Source organism: Bufo gargarizans, chromosome 1 (genome assembly GCF_014858855.1).
Source record: "Bufo gargarizans isolate SCDJY-AF-19 chromosome 1, ASM1485885v1, whole genome shotgun sequence".
Classification (NCBI taxonomy): Eukaryota; Metazoa; Chordata; class Amphibia; order Anura; family Bufonidae; genus Bufo; species Bufo gargarizans.
Window position 1 is genome coordinate 642,571,730 of NC_058080.1, and position 21,685 is coordinate 642,593,414.

Below are 21,685 nucleotides of genomic sequence, written 5' to 3' on the forward strand. Positions count from 1 at the left end.
CAGTTATTTCAGGTGAAAGCATCTAGGGGTGTATTACAGTAAAAAAAGGAAACTATATATGCACTGCACTGTTGCAGTTATTTCTGTTGAAAGTGTATAGTGGTTATATTTCAGTAAAAAAATAAAAATATATACGCACTGCACTGTTGCAGTTATTTCAGGTGAAAGCATGTATGGGCGTATTACAGTAAAAAAAGAAAACTATATACGCACTGCAGTGTTGCAGTTATTTCAGTTGAAAGTGTATAGGGGCATATTACAGTAAAAAAATAAAAATATATACACACTGCACTGTTGCAGTTATTTCAGGTGAAAGCATGTATGGGCGTATTACAGTAAAAAAAGAAAACTATATACGCACTGCAGTGTTGCAGTTATTTCAGTTAAAAGCGTATAGGGGCATATTACAGTAAAAAAAGAAAAATATATACGCACTGCACTGTTGCAGTTATTTCAGTTGAAAGTGTATAGTGGTGTATTTAAAAAAAAAAAAAAAAAAACTGTTGCAGTTATTTCTATTGAAAGTGTATAGTGGTTATATTTCAGTTTAAAAATATATATATATACGCACTGCACTGTTGCAGTTATTTCAGTTGAAAGCGTATAGGGGCATATTACAGTAAAAAATAAAATATACGCACTGCACTGTTGCAGTTATTTCAGTTAAAAGCATATAGGGGCATATTACAGTAAAAAAATAAAATATACGCACTGCACTGTTGCAGTTATTTCAGTTGAAAGCGTATAGGGGCGAATTACAGTAAAAAAGGCACTGTTGCACTGTTGAAAGCTTATAGTGGGGTATTTCATCAAAAAAAGACAAATATATATACGTACCCCACTGTTGCAGTTATTTCAGGTGAAAGCGTATAGGGGCGTATTACAGTAAAAAAAGGAAAATATATACACACTGCACTGTTGTAGTTATTTCAGGTGAAAATGTATAGGGGCGTATTACAGTAAAAAAAGGAAAATATATACGCACTGCACTGTTGCAGTTATTTCTGTTGAAAGTGTATAGTGGTTATATTTCAGTAAAAAAATAAAAATATATACGCACTGCACTGTTGCAGTTATTTCAGGTGAAAGCGTGTATGGGCGTATTACAGTAAAAAAAGGAAAATATGTATGCACTGCACTGTTGCAGTTATTTCAGTTGAAAGCGTATAGTGGTGTATTTCATAAAAAAAAAGAAAAAAATATATACACACTGCACTGTTGCAGTTATTTCAGGTGAAAGCGTATAGTAGTGTATTTCATCGAAAAAAGAAAAAAATATATACGCACTGCACTGTTGCAGCTATTTCAGGTGAAAACGTATAGGGGTGCATTAAAGTAAAAAAAGGAAAATATATACGCACTGCACTGTTGCAGTTTTTTCAGTTGAAAGTGTATAGTGGTGTATTTCATAAAAAAATGAAAAATATATATACGCACTACACTGTTGCAGTTATTTCTGTTGAAAGTGTATAGTGGTTGTATTTCAGTAAAAAAATAAAAATATATACGCACTGCACTGTTGCAGTTATTTCAGGTGAAAGCGTATAGGGGCATATTGCAGTAAAAAAAATTAAAATATATATGCACTGCACCGTTGCAGTTATTTCAGTTGAAAGCGTATAGGGGCGTATTACAGTCAAAAAGGAAAATATATACGAACTGCACTGTTGCACTTATTTCAGTTGAAAGCTTATAGTGGTGTATTTCATCAAAAAAAGACAAATATATATACGTACTGCGCTGTTGCAGTTATTTCAGGTGAAAGCGTATAGGGGCGTATTACAGTAAAAAAAGGAAAATATATATGCACTGCACTGTTGCAGTTATTTCAGTTGAAGGTGTATAGTGGTGTATTTCATCAAAAAAAGAAAAATATATATATACACACTGCACTGTTGCAGTTATTTCAGGTGAAAGCGTTTAGGGGCATATTACAGTAAAAAAAAAGGAAACTATACTGTACATGCACTGCACTGTTGCAGTTATTTCTGTTGAAAGGGTATAGTGGTGTATTTCATCAAAAAAGAAAAATATATATACACACTGCACTGTTGAAGTTATTTCAGGTGAAAGCGTATAGGGGCGTATTACAATAAAAAAAGGAAAATATTTACGCACTGCACTGTTGCAGTTATTTCAGGTAAATACGTATAGGGGCGTATTACAGAAAAAAAAGGAAAATAAATACGCACTGCATTGTTGCAGTTATTTCAGTTGAAAGCATATAGTGGTGTATTTCATCAAAAAAATTAAAATATTGTCACGATTTGTGTGGGGGGAAAATTCTACACTGAACACAGGAGGGAAGGGGAACAGTAACTGGGCCTGGAAACTAGGGAAGAAACAGGTCACCTCCTAAACAACCCTAATCCGGGCCCTAACTACCTATTAATATGACTAGACCTTGAAGGTAGGAATATTCATATGCTGTATAACTAGGCCCTTATATCCCTATAAGGCCCTGGGATGAGGTTAGGACCAGAGACAACCCATTCCTCCCCAGATGGATGAATGGGAGTCTCTGTCTCAGGCCCAGATACAAACAACAGGGAATATACAAACACAATACAATAAGAAAAGACAAGACTTAGCTGAAAGTAGAAAACTGGCAACTCCAGAAACACCACAGAGTACAACCAACTAGCTAGTAAGAAGACAGGAAGAAAATCTATAAACCGCACCTCCAAGAGTGAGAAGCAGCTACTTATGGGAAAGGTAAATTACCAACAAGCAACACCTGAAGCAAGGGGTGTGGCATTCACCAAAACACAGAGACAATAAGATCCAGAGGGAACTTGTCAATTTAACCCACGAGTTGTCAGTCTCTCCGATCTCCTGGTACCTGCCAAGGGAACATCCGTGACAAATGTATACTCATTTCAGATGAAAGTGTATAGGGGCGTATTACAGTAAAAAAAGGAAAATATATACGCACTGTTGCAGTTATTTCAGTTGAAAGCGTATAGGGGCGTATTTCAGTGATACAAGAAAAATACATACGCACTTAACTCTTTTAGTGAACTTCGGGTGTCATCTAGCGGTCGTGTCTTGACCAGCAACCCTGAGGTTCTTGATTGGTTAACTCGGTCATCCACGTCATCCCAAGTAACATCAGACACCCCCAACCAACAGTCGATGGATTAGTCAGACACAACCCTTAGTTGTCATGGCCCTGGAGCAGGCCCTGTGCCCTTACTTGTCCTCAACCTGCCTCTGGCCTTTTCTGTTCCCCCACCACAAGAAGTACAACATGCTGTGGGCTCAGCGACACTTTTCAGTGAGGATGAGCTACTAGAGGACAGTCCTCGGCTATGGGCCACCCAAGATCTGGAGGAGACATCTGCCGCTAGGCAGGCAAGTAGTGATGAGGAGAGTGGCGTGGGATGTGGTGTTGCGAGCGGTCAGGCTCCTGACCCAGAGGCCGTTGAGGAGGACATCAGTGACATGCAGACACTACTCGATGATGATGAAGCCGATCGCACTTTGGAGCCGGGTGCAGAAGGGGCTTCATCATCAGAAGAGGGTGGTAGCTTGCCCGTGAGCCAGCTGCTGAGCCAGCAAGGTGGTAGCATGACTGGGAGTCAGAAGGGTGGCAGCAGTGGAAGGTCAGGAGCCAAATGTGCCCGGGGTAGACAACCTGCTTTGCAGCAGCCTACCTGCCCGGGAAGTAGTGGTGTAGGGGTTCACGGAGGCAGCAGCTGGTAGCAGTCACTCAGTGCGGACTGTTGGGGGGAAAATCAGGAACTCGGCGGTGTGGCAGTTTTTTGTGAAGCCGCTGGAGGAGGTCAACATGGCCCTATGTAGAATATGTAGGCAGAAGGTCAAGAATGGCCAGGGTGCCAATGTTGACACCACGGCCCTGCGTCAACATATGCAGCGTAACCATAAAGTGGCCTGGGAGAACTGTGGCTCCAAAGTGGTGGTCCAGCCTGCCGCAGTGACTACTGCATCACCCAGTGGCACGCACCCGGTTTCAGCCAGTCAAGGCTCCACCACCTCAGCCGAAGGGAGCTGTCTGTCATTCCCTTCTTCTGCTGGTCCAGATCAGATGCTCCTGCTCCTACTCCTCATCAGTCATTTCGTCAGCAATTGATCACCGAAGCAATTGCCAAGAGACAGCAGTATGCGTGCACGCATCCAACAGCACAGAAGCTGAACGTGCTCCTGTCCAAGTTGCTGGTGCTGCAGTCCCTCCCTTTCCAAGTGGTGGACTCTGCACCTTTAACGTAACTGATGGCTTGTGCCGAGTCGAGGTGGAGAGTCCCAAGTCGTAATTTCTTTGCAAAAAACGCAGTACCAGCCCTGCACAAATATGTAGAACAGAAGGTGGGCCAGTCCTTGAGCCTGTCAGTGTCTGCCAAAGTGCATGGCAGCGCTGACATGTGGAGCAGTAACTACGGTCAGGGACAGTACATGTACTTTACAGTCCACTGGGTGAATGTAGTTCCTGCACAGCCACACCAACAACTTGGCCAGGTCACGCCGCTCCGTGTGATTCATCAAGAAATCGAATCCTGGCTTTCTCTGCGACAAATGAAAATCGTAACCATGGTGACCGACAACAGGAAGAACATAGTGTCAGTGCTGCGCCAAGGAAGGCTGAGCCATGCGCCTTGCATGGCACACGTGTTCAATCTGGTTGTCAAGCGCTTCCTGAAGTCTTTCAGCTATCTGCAAGACATCCTAAAAATGGCCAGGAAACTTTGCATGCACTTCAGCCACTCGTACACAGTAAAGCATACCCTCCTTGAGCTGCAGCGGCAGAACGGCATCCCCCAACATAGGCTGATATGCGACGTTTCCATCCGTTGGAAATCCATCCTCCATATGTTGGACCAACTATACGAACAGAGAAAGGCTATCAAAGATTTCTTGATGATGCAAGCGGATAGGAGTACTCCCCTGTGTAACTTCGATGTCAGCCAGTGGCAGCTCATGCGTGACACCTGCCGTTTACTCAGGCCCCTTGAAGACGCCACGCTATTTGTCAGTCGCCAGGACTACGGGCTGAACGACGTCATTCCACTGCTTCATGTTCTGGAATAAATACTGGTAACAATGGCTGGTCCTCATCACAGGAAACGTGGCGCCTAGATCTCACGGCAACATGAGCCATGTGGGGGCTGAACTGGAAGAGGAGGAGGAGGGGGAGGAGGACATTGGAGCACAGGCAATTTGTAGATAAATCAGCTGACAAGACAGGAGGCACAGGAGCAGCCAGAGAAGCTACAGGGTGATAAGAAAGACGAGACAGAGGACCCGGACACACCGTGGCATTATGCAGTGGAGATGGAGGCACAGAGTCCCTCCGAGTCACTTGCACAAATGGCCCAATGCATGCTCACTTGCTTGCATAGTGACAGCCGAATTGTCACCATTTGGCAGAGGGGTGACTTCTGGCTCTCAACCTTGTTGGACCCTCGCTACTGGTCCAGAATGGGGGCCTTTTTTACACCCACCAAGAGGGAGGACAAACTGAACTACTACAGAGACATCCTATGTAGTCAGTTGGCCACTGCCTATCTGCATCATTGTACATCCTCTCACAGGTCTGACCGGGGGGGACCTCTGCACTCACGTTCCACTGCCATGGTTGCTGGGGAGTGGTGGGGGGCCAGGAGCAGTACCAGCTCCATCAGCAGCAGCCTGAGTCTACAGTCGCTGATGAGTAGGTTTCTTCACCCGCATAGTGAAGAAACTACTCACCACCAGCAGGTAGACCTGGAGCATGACCTGAACCAGAAGGTGTTGGCATACTTGGACAGCACCCTGCCACCCCACATTGAAGATCCACTGAACTACTGGCTAGCCAAATTGGATTTGTGGCTGCAACTAGCAGAGTTTGCCCTTGAAAAGCTGTCCTGCCCGGCCAGTAGTGTGGCATCAGAGCATGTGTTTAGTGTGGCGGGGGCAATAGTTACCCCAAGGAGAACTCGCCTGTCCACCCAAAATGTGGAGAGACTGACATTTGTCAAGATGAATCAGGCGTGGATCAGCCAGGATTTCCAACCACCAATTCCTGATGCATCAGACTAGATCATCCATGGTGAGACACCAACACTTTGAGTATGGGGACCGGTTTCTTCTGACTACCTGCCTCAGCTTCTACTCTGTTGCTGCCACCCATCTGATGCCACACATCTGATGCTAAGTGCTCCTTCTTTCAGCCACCTTCATTAGCGGGTACTGGTATTGCCAGCGACCGTCCCACTCTGTTCATTTTGTGTTCTCCTGATGCTGCTCCACACTATGTCACCTTGCCACTCTGTGGTTTCCTGATGCTGCTGCTGTCTTATCCACATTATGTCACCTTGACACTCTCTGGTATCCTCCTGCTGCTACTGCTGCTGCCATATCCACATTATGTCACCTTGATACTCTGTGGTATCCTCCTGCTGCTACTGCTGCTGCCAAATCCACATTATGTCACCTTGCCACTCTGTGGTCTGATGATGCTGCTGCCATATCCACATTATGTCACCTTGCCACTCTGTGGTATCCTCCTGCTGCTACTGCTGCTGTCATATCCACATTATGTCACCTTTCCACTCTGTGGTATCCTCCTGCTGCTACTGCTGCTGCCATATCCACATTATGTCACCTCACCACTCTGTGGTATCCTCCTGCTGCTACTGCTGCTGCCATATCCACATTATGTCACCTTGCCACTCTGTGGTATCCTCCCGCTGCTGCTGCTGCCAGATCAAAATTATGTCACCTTGCCACTCTGTGGTCTGATGATGCTGCTGCCATATCCACATTATGTCACCTTGCCACTCTGTGGTATCCTGCTGCTGCTGCTACTGCTGCTGCCATATCCACACTATGTCACCTTTTCACTCTGTGGTATCCTCCTGCTGCTACTGCTGCCATATCCTCATTATGTCACCTTGCCACTCTGTGGTATCCTCCTGCCGCTACTGCTGCTGCCATATCAACATTATGTCACCCTTTTAATCTGTGGTATCCTCCTGCTGCCATATCCACATTATGTCACCTTGCCACTCTGTGGTCTGATGATGCTGCTGCCATATCCACATTATGTCACCTGTCTAGACCTGCACTGGATTTATCACTTGGGTTCAGACGGGATGATAAATCTGGTACAGAGATAGACAATTTTCTCTGACTGTATACTAACTATTGGCTGGCTTATTTCAAGACAGATTTTTACGACAGAAATATTTTGGACAAAATGGCGCATCTTAGGCCCCACCCCATTCCAGAGAAGCTCTGCCCCTTTCTGCTTTGCCCTACCCCCTTGTCAAGCATGTTGGGAAAAAGTGTAGAAACCCTAGATGCACCAAATTGAACCACTTTTTAAACAGATTGTTGGTACAGACACATTAATTCGGGGCCATGTGTCTTACCACTGGCATTTTCTTCATGGAGTTTTGTCTCTATAGAGAAGATGATGTAAGAACGCCAAGCTATTGAAGTCACCCTACATTTCATGTTTCCCAGATTACAGTTTGCCAAACGACATCTAAAAAAGCCTTCACATTTCTGGAACAACATCCTATGGACAGATGAGACCAAGATCAACTTGTACGAGAGTGATGGGAAGAGAAGAGTTTGGAAAAAGAAAGGAACTGCTCATGATCCTAAGCATACCACCTCATCAGTGAAGCATGGTGGTGGTAGTGTCATGGCATGGGCATGTATGGCTGCCAATGGAACTGGTTCTCTTGTATTTATTGATGATTTGACTGTTGACAAAAGCAGCAGGATGAATTCTGAAGTGTTTCGGGCAATATTATCTGCTCATATGCAGCTAAATGCTTCAGAAGAACTCATTGGATGGCGCTTCACAGTGCAGATGGACAATGACTCAAAGCATACTGCAAAAGCAACCAAAGAGTTTTTTAAGGGAAAGAAGTGGAATGTTATGCAATGGCCAAGTCAATCACCTGACCTGAATCCGATTGAGAATGCATTTCACTTGCTGAAGACAAAACTGAAGGGAAAATGCCCCAAGAACAAGCAGGAACTGAAGACAGTTGCAGTAGAGGCCTGGCAGAGCATCACCAGGGATGAAACCCAGCATCTGGTGATGTCTATGCGTTCGATACTTCAGGCTGTAATGGACTGCAAAGGATTTGCAACCAAGTATTAAAAAGTGAAAGTTTAAGTTATGATTATTATTATGTCCTATTACTTTTGGTCCCTTAACAAGTGGGAGGCACATATGTAAACGGTTGTAATTCCTACACCGTTCACCTGATTTGGATGTAAATACCCTCAAATTAAAGCTGACAGTCTGCAGATAAAGCACATCTTGTTCGTTTCATTTCAAATCCATCTGGTGTATAGAGCCAAAAATGTTAGAATTGCGTCAATGTCCCAATATTTATGGACCTCACTGTATATATAAAATCATTTTTTAAACACAATAAAAGCACACAGCCCTATAGGACAGGTATATTGCGGATATGCTAGCGGCGATCTAGCCGTGCATGTCCGCAGCTCTATAACCTAAAACGAGATGACAGAATCCCTTTAAAAATCCCAAATTTAAAGAAAATTTGGAAAAATTAGCAATTTTCTAAATTTTTATTTCTCTGCTTTTACGACAGATAGTGATACCTCATAAAACAGTTTTTAATTTACATTCACCAAATGTCTACTTTATATTGCCTTGAATATAGAAACCATCCATAAATAACCCAATTTTAGAAACGAAATCCCTAAAATTATTTAAAATTGATTTTACAAACTTTGTTAACATTTTACATGCTTCTCAGGAAAATTTAGGTAAAATTTACCTTTTTTTTACAGATTTTAATAATTTTTTTAACAGGAAAACAAACCTCAATATTTATTACCCTGATTGTGCAGTTTACAGGAACACCCCATATTTGGTTGTAGACTGCTGCATGGGCACATGGCAGGGTTCAGAAGAGAAGGAGCACCATATGGTTTTTGGAGAGCAGATTTTGCTGGAATAGTTTTTGGACACCATATCACATTTGAAGAGACCCTAAGGTACATAAGTAACCTCATTTTGGAAACTACACCCCTCATGGAATTCTTCATAGAATTTAGCAACACTTGGCTGTGAAAAATTTATTTCTTCCAATGAAATGTTTCATAAGCCCCCCATTTTTCAGTTTCACAAAGGGTAACAGGAGAAAAAACATACCAAATTTTGTTACACATTTTCTCCTGAACACAGCAAAACCCCATATGTGGTCATAAACTGCTGTTTTGGCACACATCAGGGATCAGAAGGGATGGAGCGCCATATGGTTTTTGCAGGGCAGATTTTGGCAGAATGTTTTTTGGGTACAATATCACATTTGAAGAGACGCTAAGGTACCCCTACAGTAGAAACCCCTTATAAGTCACCCCATTTTGGAAAACTATACCCCTCAAATAATTTATGGAAGGGTGTAGTGAGTGCTTTGATCTCACAGGCATTTCATGTTGCTTTAGCCCCAGATTTTTCACAAGGGGTAACATGAGAAAACGGACCCTATGCAATTTCTACTGAATACAGCAAACCCCTATATGTGGTCATAAACCACTGTATGGGTGCACCACAGGACTCAGAAGGGAGGCAAAGATAGCCATATGCATTTGGAGGGTAGATGAATGGATGCTGGAATGATTTTTGGGCACCATGTCACATTTGAAGAGACGCTGAGGTACCTTCACAAAAAAAACCCTCTAAAAGTAAACCCATTTTGGAAAGTACACCCCCCCCCCCCCCCCCAATTAATTTTTCAAGGGGTGAACTTTTACTCAACAGGCGTTTCATAGAATTTAGAAACATTTGGCTGTGAGCATGAAATATTACATTTTTTACAAGAAAATGTCACTTTAGGCTCAGATTTTTCATTTTTAAGGGGTAAAGGGAGAACAAGGACCCACAATTTGTTACCTATTTCTTCCTAAATACAGCAACAAACTGTGGTTGTAAACTGTGCATTTAAGGCCTAGTTTGGTGATTTATACAGCAATGGCCAACAACTGCAGAGGCTCTGAGGTTAAATGGAAAAAAGAAACCCACAAGAAGTGACCCCATTTTAGAAACCTCACCCCTTACAGCATTTAACAAAGGGTATAGTGAACAGTTTGACCCCACATGTGTTTTGCAACATTTAATTCACAGCACAGCAAACTGAAAATTGCTATTTTTACACAGATGTGCAATCTCAGTGCCCAGCATATGCCAGTGTGAGAAACAAGCCCTCTTATTATTATGCTGTGCTTTTTAGTTTTAGAAACCCCCTACATGTGACACTAATCTTTTGCCTCAACATACAAGAGGGCTCAGGAGTAAATGAAGACCATGCACATTTGAGGCCCATTGTGGTGATTTATGCATCTTGTTCTGACAACTGTACAGGCCCTGGGGTGAAATAATAAATGCAACCCCGAGAAGTGACCCAATATAGGAAACTACACCCCTCAAGATACTTATTGAGGAGCGGAGTGAGCATTTTAGAAGCAAAGTAGCAGGTCCAGCAGTCAGGTTTTGAATAAAACCATGAATCTTTAGTTCAAATATAAAAATAAAAAAAGCCCAAAATAGTACACAGCAGGACACCTTCCTACACCAGTCAACACGTTTCGGACTGTACTCAGTCCTTATTCATGACAACATGAATAAGGAGTCCTACTGGTGTGGGCTACTGGTAGTAGTCTTGTTTTTTGTAGTTTATTTTTTGTCTTGTTTTTTTTATTGCTGATGTCTTCTGTAACTGAGGCCGAAATAATATCTCAGTTACTGACTCCTATCATACACTGCTAAGACCCAGCAGCTCCTGCAATTACCCAGCTACCAGAGATCATGATGATTGTTAGGATTGGAACAGGAAGAATTACTCGTTGAGTGCTGGGTAAACAATAATGGGGAAGGCAGGGATGGTAAAAAATTATTTTCCTTCTCTATTAGGAGCCTGGCTGTCACTGACAACTAGCTCTTCACTTCTGCACGACCTCATGTTCAGAAACATCCTTGCAGAGTTAAAGGGGTTGTCTGCTTTTTTATATTGATGACCAAGCTTCAGTATAGGTCATCAATATCAGATTGGTGGGAGGTCAAATCCCGGTACCACCGGCAATCAGCTGTTTGAAGAGAACGCAGTGCTCGTAGTGGCGCTGCCTTCTCTTCATTGTTTACCTGTTCGCCATTGCAACTGCAGCGGTTAGCAGGTGTAATTACATCTAAGCCATCCCATTCACTTTAATAGGACAACACCTTCCTGTTCAAGTGAATGCTACAGAGTCGCCCTATTGAAGAGAATGGGATGGCTTAGTGATAATTAGGCTACTTTCACACTTGCGTTCAGAGCGGATCTGTCTGAGACGGATCCGCTCATATAATGCAGACGGTGGCTCCGTTCAGAACGGATCCGTCTGCATTATATTGTTAAAAAAAATTCAAAGTGTGAAAGTAGCCTGAACGGATCCGTCCAGACTTTACATTGAAAGTCAATGGGGGATGGATCCGTTTGAAGATTGAGCCATATTGTGTCATCTTCAAACGGATCCGTCCCCATTGACTTACATTGTAAGTCTGGACGGATCCGTTTGCCTCCGCACGGCCAGGCGGACACCCGAACGCTGCAAGCAGCGTTTAGGTGTCCGCCTGCTGAGCGGAGCGGAGGCTGAACGCTGCCAGACTGATGGATTCTGAGCGGATCCGCGTCCACTCAGAATGCATTAGTGCAGTACGGATGCGTTCGGGGCCGCTTGTGAGCCCCTTCAAACGGAGCTTACAAGCGGACACCCGAACGCTAGTGTGAAAGTAGTCTTACACTGCTCACTGCTGCGATGCAAGCAGGTAAACAGTGAAGAGAAGGCAGCGCTGTGTTCTCTTCAAACAGCTTATAGGTGTGGGTGCCAGGAGTCGGCCCTTCGCCAATTTGATATTGATGACCAATCCTGAGGCTAGGTCATCAATATTAAAAAGTAGACAACCCCTTTAACTCTGCAAGGCTATTTCTGTCTGATGTTTCTGAAAAAAATGGACAACCCCTTTAAAGGGAACTTGATAGCTGAATACAAACTGCCCACTGTATCTTAAAAATCTGGTCTGCAAAAAATCATCTTTAATCCAAGCTCCCATCATATGCAAATTAGCACTTACAAGTAAAGGAGCCTGGTGTCTTCCTCCTCAAAGTTAAAGAGGTTATCCCATAACTAATGATAAATTAAATTAAAAATGATAATCAGACATCATACAGTACATGACAATCTCTAACAAAGCTAGAACCAGCCCTGTACCTCACATGGATCCAGAGATCTCCACATTCATTACTCTGCTAGATTCTCTTCAGGCTGGCAGCTCAGGGGGCACATATTGTCTGCTGCAGCTCACTCTCTATCACAGCTCAGGAGGCAGTTGAAGGATGAAAGTGAGCATGTGCGGCCATCTCAGTGAGCCAAAGAAATAAATAAAAAACAGCAGGTGGCGCTATACAGATACAGCTCAATGAATAACTCAGTGGCTGTACTAAATGTTTTAATTACAAAAGTATTCAGATCCAGGAGCTGGTTGGAAAACTGCATGATCCCTAACATAGATCTCATGCAAAACACTTATATAAGTAATTTAGTAACGGAGGAAAAAATACTAAAAGTATTTACAAAAATAATTATTATATATTATAGGACAATTGAACCTTTTAGTTACCAAAATGGTAAATAAGTAAGAACCTGAGCAAGGCTGGCAATATTTTACTGTTTTTGCAGCATTTTCATGAGATTTCATTTTATTTTTCCCAAAATACATAGCTGCTTTCAGTACTCCAAAATTACTCCAGACTTTATTGGATATGTTAGAATTATATTGGTTAATTCCTTAAAATGACCACTAGATGGCAGTTGTTATTAACAAAGTTTTCATGCCATGTTGAAAAGCACAATCAAATAAGAAGCATCCAAAAGACAAAAATGTATTTACTTTTGTTTAGCTTTTTATATATATTTTAACATTTGCACTTTATTTAAAAAAAAATGTTTTTATTATTAGCAGTTTATGCATGGCACTATTTGCATTAGTACACAATAATTGTAGAATAGAGTGCCTCTAACATAGCGTCAGTCACAGCGTATAGATGTTTGCCGTTATAATAGTCCCAGACTCTTTGCCCCTATAACAGTTTCAATTAGGGTACTGCTAGAATGGCATGGAGTTCCAGTGAAAGTGTCGGCCACTAGCCTTGGTTTAGTGCTATACAGCACTGAGGACAGTGATTGGCTGCAGCGATCATGTGCCATATACCTGCACATCACAGCTGCTACCTTGTGGGAGAAGGACCGGAACTGGGGTGTAGAGAACAGCAGGGGAAGAAGACATGGTGAAATATACTAGTGTATACCTATGTCAGCTATGAGGTGGTATAAAGAAAAGTGTCTTGCATCTCGGGTATTGGTAGATCTCCATCATTGCAATAATTGATAGAAACATTTAGGGGAGATGTATTAAGACCGGCATTTTGTATGCTGGTCTTAATTTGCCCTCCACTAGTGTGAGAAGCAGACACCTATTAACTATTGTGGCAAATGTTGGGTTGCTGGTGTGCCAGAACTAAAATCTACTCCAGCCAGGAGCTGGAGGAAACCTATGCTATAATGTGCGGCAGTTTTCTGGTGCATGTGCTGCTAAATGACTTGGGGGTCCCACCAGTGGAAGTCCTGCCTCCTCCCATTCACTTTTTGAAAAAGTGGTGAGGGCGTCGGAAAAAACTGAGAAGTCACAACGCTGATCTCATGCGCAATCTACTTCCCGATCCCTCTCAACACAGAGGAAATGACCACTCACTCCATCAATGGCTAATGCGAGTATCCACTGTGGCCAGTCATTGGCTGGGCCACCATTTGCTGGGTGTCAAGGGGTCCATGAAGTAGACACAGCATTAGAACGGGAGTTACAGGAGATTGGTCAGGTGAGTATCACTTGTTTTGGTGAAAACCTGCTAACAAAAAATATATACTCATAATGTATAATACCAGTACATCATGGAGATGATGTGTATATAATACAAGGGCTAGAGGATATCAGCCTGTACTCTAAGTGATATACCAGAGCACATCATACGTGTGAAATCGGGCAGCAGTACAGATGGTTTGTGTGAGTGCGGACCCACTGAGCCAAACAATCTGTTTGACCTAGGGCTCACTCAGAATTGAGAAAGCTCGTTGGAAGAACGAGTGAAACGTTTTCAAGAAATCTACAGTAAGTCCAGTTGCCTTGATTTATTCTTTACAGATATATACCATGACCTGGATAAATGAGGACCTTCACAGACATAACCCTAAGGGCGTTGTTCTGTCCTCTTTATGTGTGAAGGTACATAGCTTGACAGACAGCTAAACCTTGACAATGGAGTAACGTCCAACTTCGTCTTTATTGCAAGATATACGGTAAAACTGGGGAAAAGAAAAATAATACACTTACTAATGTAGTCTGACATATGAAAATACATATAATACAATGTGCATACAGATGCAAACCATGTGAAACATACCAGCGATGCTACTGTAAGCTTAGATGAAGAGGATAGATCACTACCAGACCGTGCGGATACCTCTGTAATGGTGGCAGTGCATGAAGGAAATAGCTGCTATGTGCAGGGCTGATAATGTCACTAGAGTTCATAGGCTACAAGTAATGGAAGCTGAAGTGGGTCAAACTTCTAGTGTGAAGAGCTGCAGTGTATATAAAACGGCCACTAGATGGTGCAGTTACACAATGAACAGAGAATTATGCATTATAAAGCATACTAACTGTGAATAAATTAATAATAACAAACTGCTGAAGACATGACAGACGTCATCCTAGCGTTTCCCCAGTATTCACACGTTAACCCTTGTACAAGGGTTTGAACTTCACTGCGGGGGAAACAACCAAGCTGCTACCTCCTGGGATATTATTATTATTTAAGCGCCATTCATTCCATAGCGCTGTACATATGATAAGCGGTGCACATACATAACAGACAATTGCACTAACCATAAACAAGAGGAGTTACAGACTGATACAGAAGGAGAGAGGGCCCTGCCCGTGAGGGCTTACAATCTACATGGTATGGGAGAAGGACACAGTAGGTGCGGGTTGAGTTGGTCATGGCGGTATAGAGGCAGCATGGTCATTGGTTGTAGGTTTGTCTGAAGAGGTGGGTTTTCAGGTTTCTTTTGAAGGATTCCACTGTAGGTGAGAGTCTGATATGTTGGGGTAGCGAGTTCCAGAGTATGGGGGATGCACGGGAGAAATCTTGGAGTCGATTGTGGGAAGAGGCGATAAGAGGAGAGGAGAGAAGGAGGTCTTGTGAGGATCGGAGAGTGCGTGTGGGGATGTATCGGGAAAGTAGCTCAGAGATGTAGGGAGGGGACAGGTTATGGACGGCCTTGTATGTGTTTGTCAGTACTTTGAAGTGGATTCGTTGGGCAATGGGGAGCCAGTGAAGGGATTGGCAGAGGGGAGAGGCAGAGGAGTAATAAGGTGAGAGGTGGATTAGTCGGGCAGCGGAGTTGAGGATAGATTGGAGGGGTGCGAGGGTGCTAGATGGAAGGCCACAGAGGAGAATGTTGCAGTAGTCTAGGCGGGAGATAATGAGGGCATGTACGAGCATTTTCGCAGATTCGAAGTTAAGGAAAGCACGGATGCGGGAGATGTTTTTGAGTTGGAGGCGGCAGGTGGTGGAAAGGGCTTGGATGTGCGGTCGGAAGGAAAGGGCAGAATCTAAGGTCACTCCAAGGCAGCAGGCTTTTTTGACTGGGGATAATGTGCAGCCATTGATCGTGATAGATAGGTCTGTTGGGGGGGTTGAACAAGATGGGGGAAAGATTATGAATTCTGTCTTATCCATGTTAAGTTTAAGAAAGCGAGAGTCGAAGAAGGATGATATAGAAGATAGACATTGTGGGATTCTTGATAGTAAGGTGGTGATGTCTGGACCAGAAAGGTAGATTTGTCTGTCATCAGCATAGGAGTGATACTGAAAGCCATGGGACTCTATGAGCTGTCCCAGGCCAAAAGTGTAGATTGAGAAGAGCAGGGGTCCTAGGACAGAGCCTTGCGGGACACCAACAGAGAGGGCATGAGACGAGGAGGTGGTGCGGGAGTGGGAGACGCTAAACGTCCGGTCTGTGAGGTATGATGTGATCCAGGAGAGAGCCAGGTCAGTGATGCCAAGAGATGAGAGAGTTTGCAACAGAAGGGTGTGTTCAACAGTGTCGAAGGCAGAGGACAGGTCAAGGAGAAGGAGGACAGAGTATTGTTTCTTGGTTTTGGCTGTCAGTAGGTCATTGGTGACTTTGGTAAGGGCAGTCTCGGTCGAGTGGTGGGTTCGGAAGCCGGATTGTAGGCGGTCAAAGAGGGAGCAAGAGGAGAGGTGGGAGGACAGTTCAGAATAGACATGTTGTTCAAGTAGCTTTGAGGCATACGGAAGAAGTGATATGGGGCGATAACTGGACAAGGAAGATTGGTCAAGTGAAGGCTTTTTGAGGATGGGTGTAATGGTAGCATGTTTAAAAGCAGAGGGGAAGACACCAGAGTTTAGTGATAGATTGAAGAGATGAGTTAGGGCTGGGATAAACACTGGGGTGAGGTTAGGGATGAGGTGGGATGGGATCGGGTCAAGTGCACAGGTGGTGAGATGTGATCTGGAGAGTAGAGTGGAGAGTTTTTCTTCTGTAATGGTGGAGAAGCGGGTTTTAGGGGGAGAGGACCGAGCAGTTGTGTAGAGGGTCTGTGGGGACTGTGTAGTAAAGCTTTCTCTGATGTGGACTATCTTTTGTTTGAAATATTTGGCAAAGTCCTCAGCTGAGAAGAGAGGAGAGGGTGGGGGCGCTGGGGGGTGGAGAAGGGAGTTAAAAGTGCTAAAAAGTTGTTTAGGGCTGTGTGACAGGGAAGATATGAGAGATGAGAAGTAGGCCTGTTTTTCATCAGCGAGTGAGGATTTGAATATGAGGGATTGCTTGTATGCAGTGAGATGATCTATAGAAGGGGATTTTTTCCATCGTCGCTCAGCAGCCCTGGAAGCTTGTCTGAGTTTCTTGGTCAGGTTGGTGTGCCAGGGTTGTCTGTTGATTTTCCGGATTTTGTTATGTGTGAGGGGGGCAACAGTGTCCAGAGCTGTACTTATTGTGGTGTTATATAGGGTGGTAGCAGCTTCTGGGTCTTGGAGGCAACAGATGGTAGAGAGTGGGAGAAGAGAGTCAGAAAGCAAGCGAAGGTCGAGATGTTTAAGGTTCCTGCGGGGGTGTGCTGGTGTGTGGACCGGGGGGCTACAGAAGAGACCAGTGAAGAGAAGGTGAGTAGGTTGTGGTCGGATAGGGGGAGAGGCGAGTTAGAAAGGTTAGATAGGGAGCAAAAGCAGGTAAAGATCAGATCCAGAGTGTGACCATCTCTGTGGGTGGGAGCTGAGGACCACTGTGATAGGCCGAAGGAGGAAGAGAGCGACAGGAGTTTAGAGGCGGCCGAGTGGCAGGTGTCAATAGGGATGTTGAAGTCACCCATGATGATAGTGGGGATGTCGGCAGAAAGAAAGTGTAGTAGCCAGGTGTTGACGTGGTCAAGAAAGATGGTGGCTGGGCCTGGAGGGCGGTAAATGACAGCTACTTGAAGGTTGGAGGGAGAGTAGATTCGAACAGAGTGTACTTCAAATGAGGTGAGCGTAATGGAGGGTGGCAGTGGAGCTGGGCTGTAGGAGCAGGTGTCTGATAGGAGAATACCAACTCCTCCACCATGTTTGCAGCCGGGGCGGGGGGTGTGAGTGAATTGAAATCCACTATAAGAGAGTGCAGCAGGGGAGGAAGTGTCTGAGGGTGTCAGCCATGTTTCTGTGAGACCCAGAAAGGAAAGGTTTTGAGAGATAAACAGTTAGTGAATGTACGACAGTTTGTTACGGACAGAGCACGCGTTCCATAATGCTCCTGCAAGAGGAGCCAAAGGGGCAGGGGTCAGAGGAATGGTAATTAGGTTTAAGGGGTTGCAGGAATTTGTAGAAAGAGATTTGTAGTGGTACATGGAGGTGATGGTGGGGATTTGCTGAGGGGGGCCTGGATTTGGAGAGATTATCACCAGCAGTAAGGAGAAGCAGAGAAAGTGTTAATAGGTAAGAATAAGGGAGGGCATGAGGTGTCTGTGTGTGTTTTGGAAGGAAGTGTTTTATGTTTGCAAACAGGTTTGTGCAAGCTATCAGATGAGAAGGTAAGATGGAAGAAGAGATGAATAGTTCCTTGCTGGGTGAATGGATGTGGGGGTATTTCAGGAGGTTGTGGAAAAGTAGGAGGAGTAAGAGGAAAGATTTAAACATTGTTTGCATTGACTATGTCTAATTACCTGTGGTCCCCTTCTGGTCCAATTGTGGTATAATTCAGTCTGTGCACTTAAGGAGTTGCACTTGAGAGATGTTGCATGTGGAAAGACCAGTGTGGTAGTCTCAGTGTGGCAGCTGACCAACTGGGGTCAGGGACTCCGATGCAAGCACTGGGATCTCAGGATGCAGAAAACACACCAAAACGGCAGGTATGTATGAACAGGCACTTGAGACAGGTTTTTTAGTCCTTGCTTAGAGAAACACGAAGATGCTTGCAAGCAGTGAGATAAGCAGACTCAGCAGAGGCAAACAGGCTGGATACTGGAATTACACTGGAAATGTAATTTCAACTTATGTCCTAATACAGTCTGGTAATGCTGGGAGCTGTAGTTCTGTCCTATTATATCCTTCTCTCCTCTTATACTTCCTCTCTGTAATGTATACTGGTGCCCCATAATAAGTCTGGCCACACTGGCGGTTATGGTTATTTCCTTTTAAAGCTCTCACCTAGTACAACTGGATGATGCCCTATAATAATCTGGACATGCTGGGAGTTGTAGTTCTCCATTCTTAGGCTGGGTTCACATCACCATTTAGTTTTCCGTTTTGGATGCAGGACTTTTTTACGTCTAAAAATAGCTGTTCTCAGACATAAATGGCTCAAATGGATGCCAAATGTCCATAACTGATGCTGAAATACAGGATCTGTTTTTTTTTTTTTTTGTTGTTCTTCTGATGGATCAGAAGTGCGGAAAACTAACAGCCTTATACTTTCTCTGTGTAATATCCACTTGTGTCCAGCCTGGACATACTGGGAGTTGTAGTTCTCTCCACTTTTACCTATCCCTGTGTTGCCCCGTAATTTCCAGTAATAACAATCTGGTGATGATGAGAGTTGTCGTTTCCTTATCACTATTATAATGTTCTGCAGCTTCTGAGGTGTGTATTAGGCTTTGCTCACATCTGTGCTGGTGACGTTCGCTGTTCTGCCCTGACATAAGAGCACAACAACGAAAATCACCTTAGTTCCAGATCTGGCACTTCATGGACGACAACACCTAACAGATCCCGCTGACTATGATGAGATCTGACGGGTTTCCATCTGCCAGGCTATAAAATTGTGCCCATTAATTATGACCTGATCTGCGAATGAGGCCCCTACACAGATGTGATCAAAGCCGTATATGTTCTCTAGCATCAGATTATGAGGTTCTGCAGCAGCTGAGGTGCATATTATGAGGTTCTGCAGCAGCTGAGGTGCGTAATAGGAGGCTCTGCAGCAACTGAGGTGTGTATTAAGAGGTTCTGCAGCAGCTGAGGTGCGTAATAGGAGGCTCTGCAGCAACTGACGTGTGTATTAGGAGGTTCTGCAGCAGCTGAGGTGTGTATTAGGAGGTTCTGCAGCAGCTGAGGTGTGTATTAGGAGGCTCTGCCTAAGGTGTGTATTAGGTGGTTCTGCAGGAGCTGAGGTGTGTATTATGAGGTTCTGCAGCAGCTGCGGTGTGTATTAGGAGGTTGTGTAGCAGTCAGAGAAACATCAGTTGTGACTGCATTAAATCCTTTGGTTTTTGGTTTCTGCACTTTGTAAAATGTCCCTGTCCTGTTCCTCTGTCAGCACGCGTCGCACTGTCACCTGACTGACCAGTCCGGACCTGACCTGATCAGCAGCGTCACCAGTCCGCACTCCAGTCCACAGTAAAGATCTGCCCAGGCCCTGACTGCGCTCTACCAGCAGCACAAACAGTAAGTCAGCATTGGGGAGGAGGTGAAGCAGGAGCAGGTACAGTCTGTGGGGGAAGGATGACACACTATATAAAAAAAAAATCAGGTAACGTATTTTGTTTCTGTGTCCATTGCGTTTTTTGTTTTTTTTGTAGACCGTATGTGGAACCATTCATTTCAATGGGTCCGCAAAAAAAAACGGAAGTTACTCCGTGTGCATTACGTTTCCGGAAAAAAATAGAACATATCCTATTATTGTCCACATTACAGACAAGGATATAACTGTTCTATTAGGGGCCAGCTGTTCTGTTCCGCAAAATGCGGAATGCGCATGGACATCATCCTTTTTTTTGTTGATCTCAAAATACAGACGGTCGTGTGCATGAGCCCTAAAGGTAAGGCTAGGTAATCACTGCCAGAATCTGCAGTGGAGGCTTCTGCTGGAACCTCTGCAGTAGATGTGCACGTACCCTAAAGAGTGCGATGGGTCACTCACAAGGGGGCCCAATTCAGATTCTTGCCATGGGGCCCAGTGATTTATAGGTACGCCCCTGCTGCAGGAACTTGTTTAAAGCTCATTTTTACCAGAAAACCCCTTTAAGATTGACTAGGTAGACAGATTTCTGTTAACACTGCACCTCCTCGGTAAATAGCGATCACGGTATATGCCTAGTGGATTTTGGATGGACAGTAAATAGATAATTTGGATATGTGTGACTCGATTTATTTTTTTATTGTCATAGGCATGGCATTAAATCTGAATTCTTTAAAATAATTGCTTTGTTTAGTTATGCTACAAAAATTATTTTGATATTTTATAGGGTTTTTTCAATTTTTTCACACATTGCTTAACACACTGATCTTTACAAATTTTTATAAAATCATGTTCATTTCATCATTTGCACATCATGTGATTTATTTTATTCACCACTTGTTTATATATTTTTCTTCCATGTATTGTATTGTCCCACTTATTTCTCACTGTTGAGTTATATGATCATGTTCACACAGAATTTCACACATCTTGCTTTTTTTCACTTGTTACTACTTTTTATCACATTGGTTTTAGGCTAAAGAATGGTAGCACATTAGTCACAAAAGATTTAACACTTCTGGAGTTTTTGTGACGACTCACGCTGTGATCGCATTCATTTATATGGAATCATCACTACCCTGCGATCTCGGCCGCGACAGCTGTCGCACAACCAGTGTCACTGTGTATCTGTTCTCTTATTATTAGAAGTGACTAAAAGGTATTTCACTAGCCATTATTATGTTTGGATACATGAGTTATTTTAATAAGGTCTTTATGTTCATACATTTATTCATTCCAAGTGTTGCAATATTGAAGAGGATGTTCACACAGCGGCATTTTAAGCAGAATTCGAAAAACTACTTGTGGCTGCGTCCTCTCTGCCTCCAATACAACTCAGGCCTCTTGCACACGACCATATGGCTTTTTCTGTATTTTGCGGTCTGTCTTAAACGGATCTGTTTTTCAGTTTTTTTTGTTTGCTTAAGTAGTGTTTAAGCTTCTGTTCCGTTTTTACGTTCCGTTTTTCCATTTGGTTTTCATTTGTGATCCGTTTTTTGCGGATCGCAAACGGAAACTTAAGCATTACATAATGTTTAAACAGTAAGCACATAAAAAAAATTGGGCTGGCTATAAAATTTTCAATAGATGATTC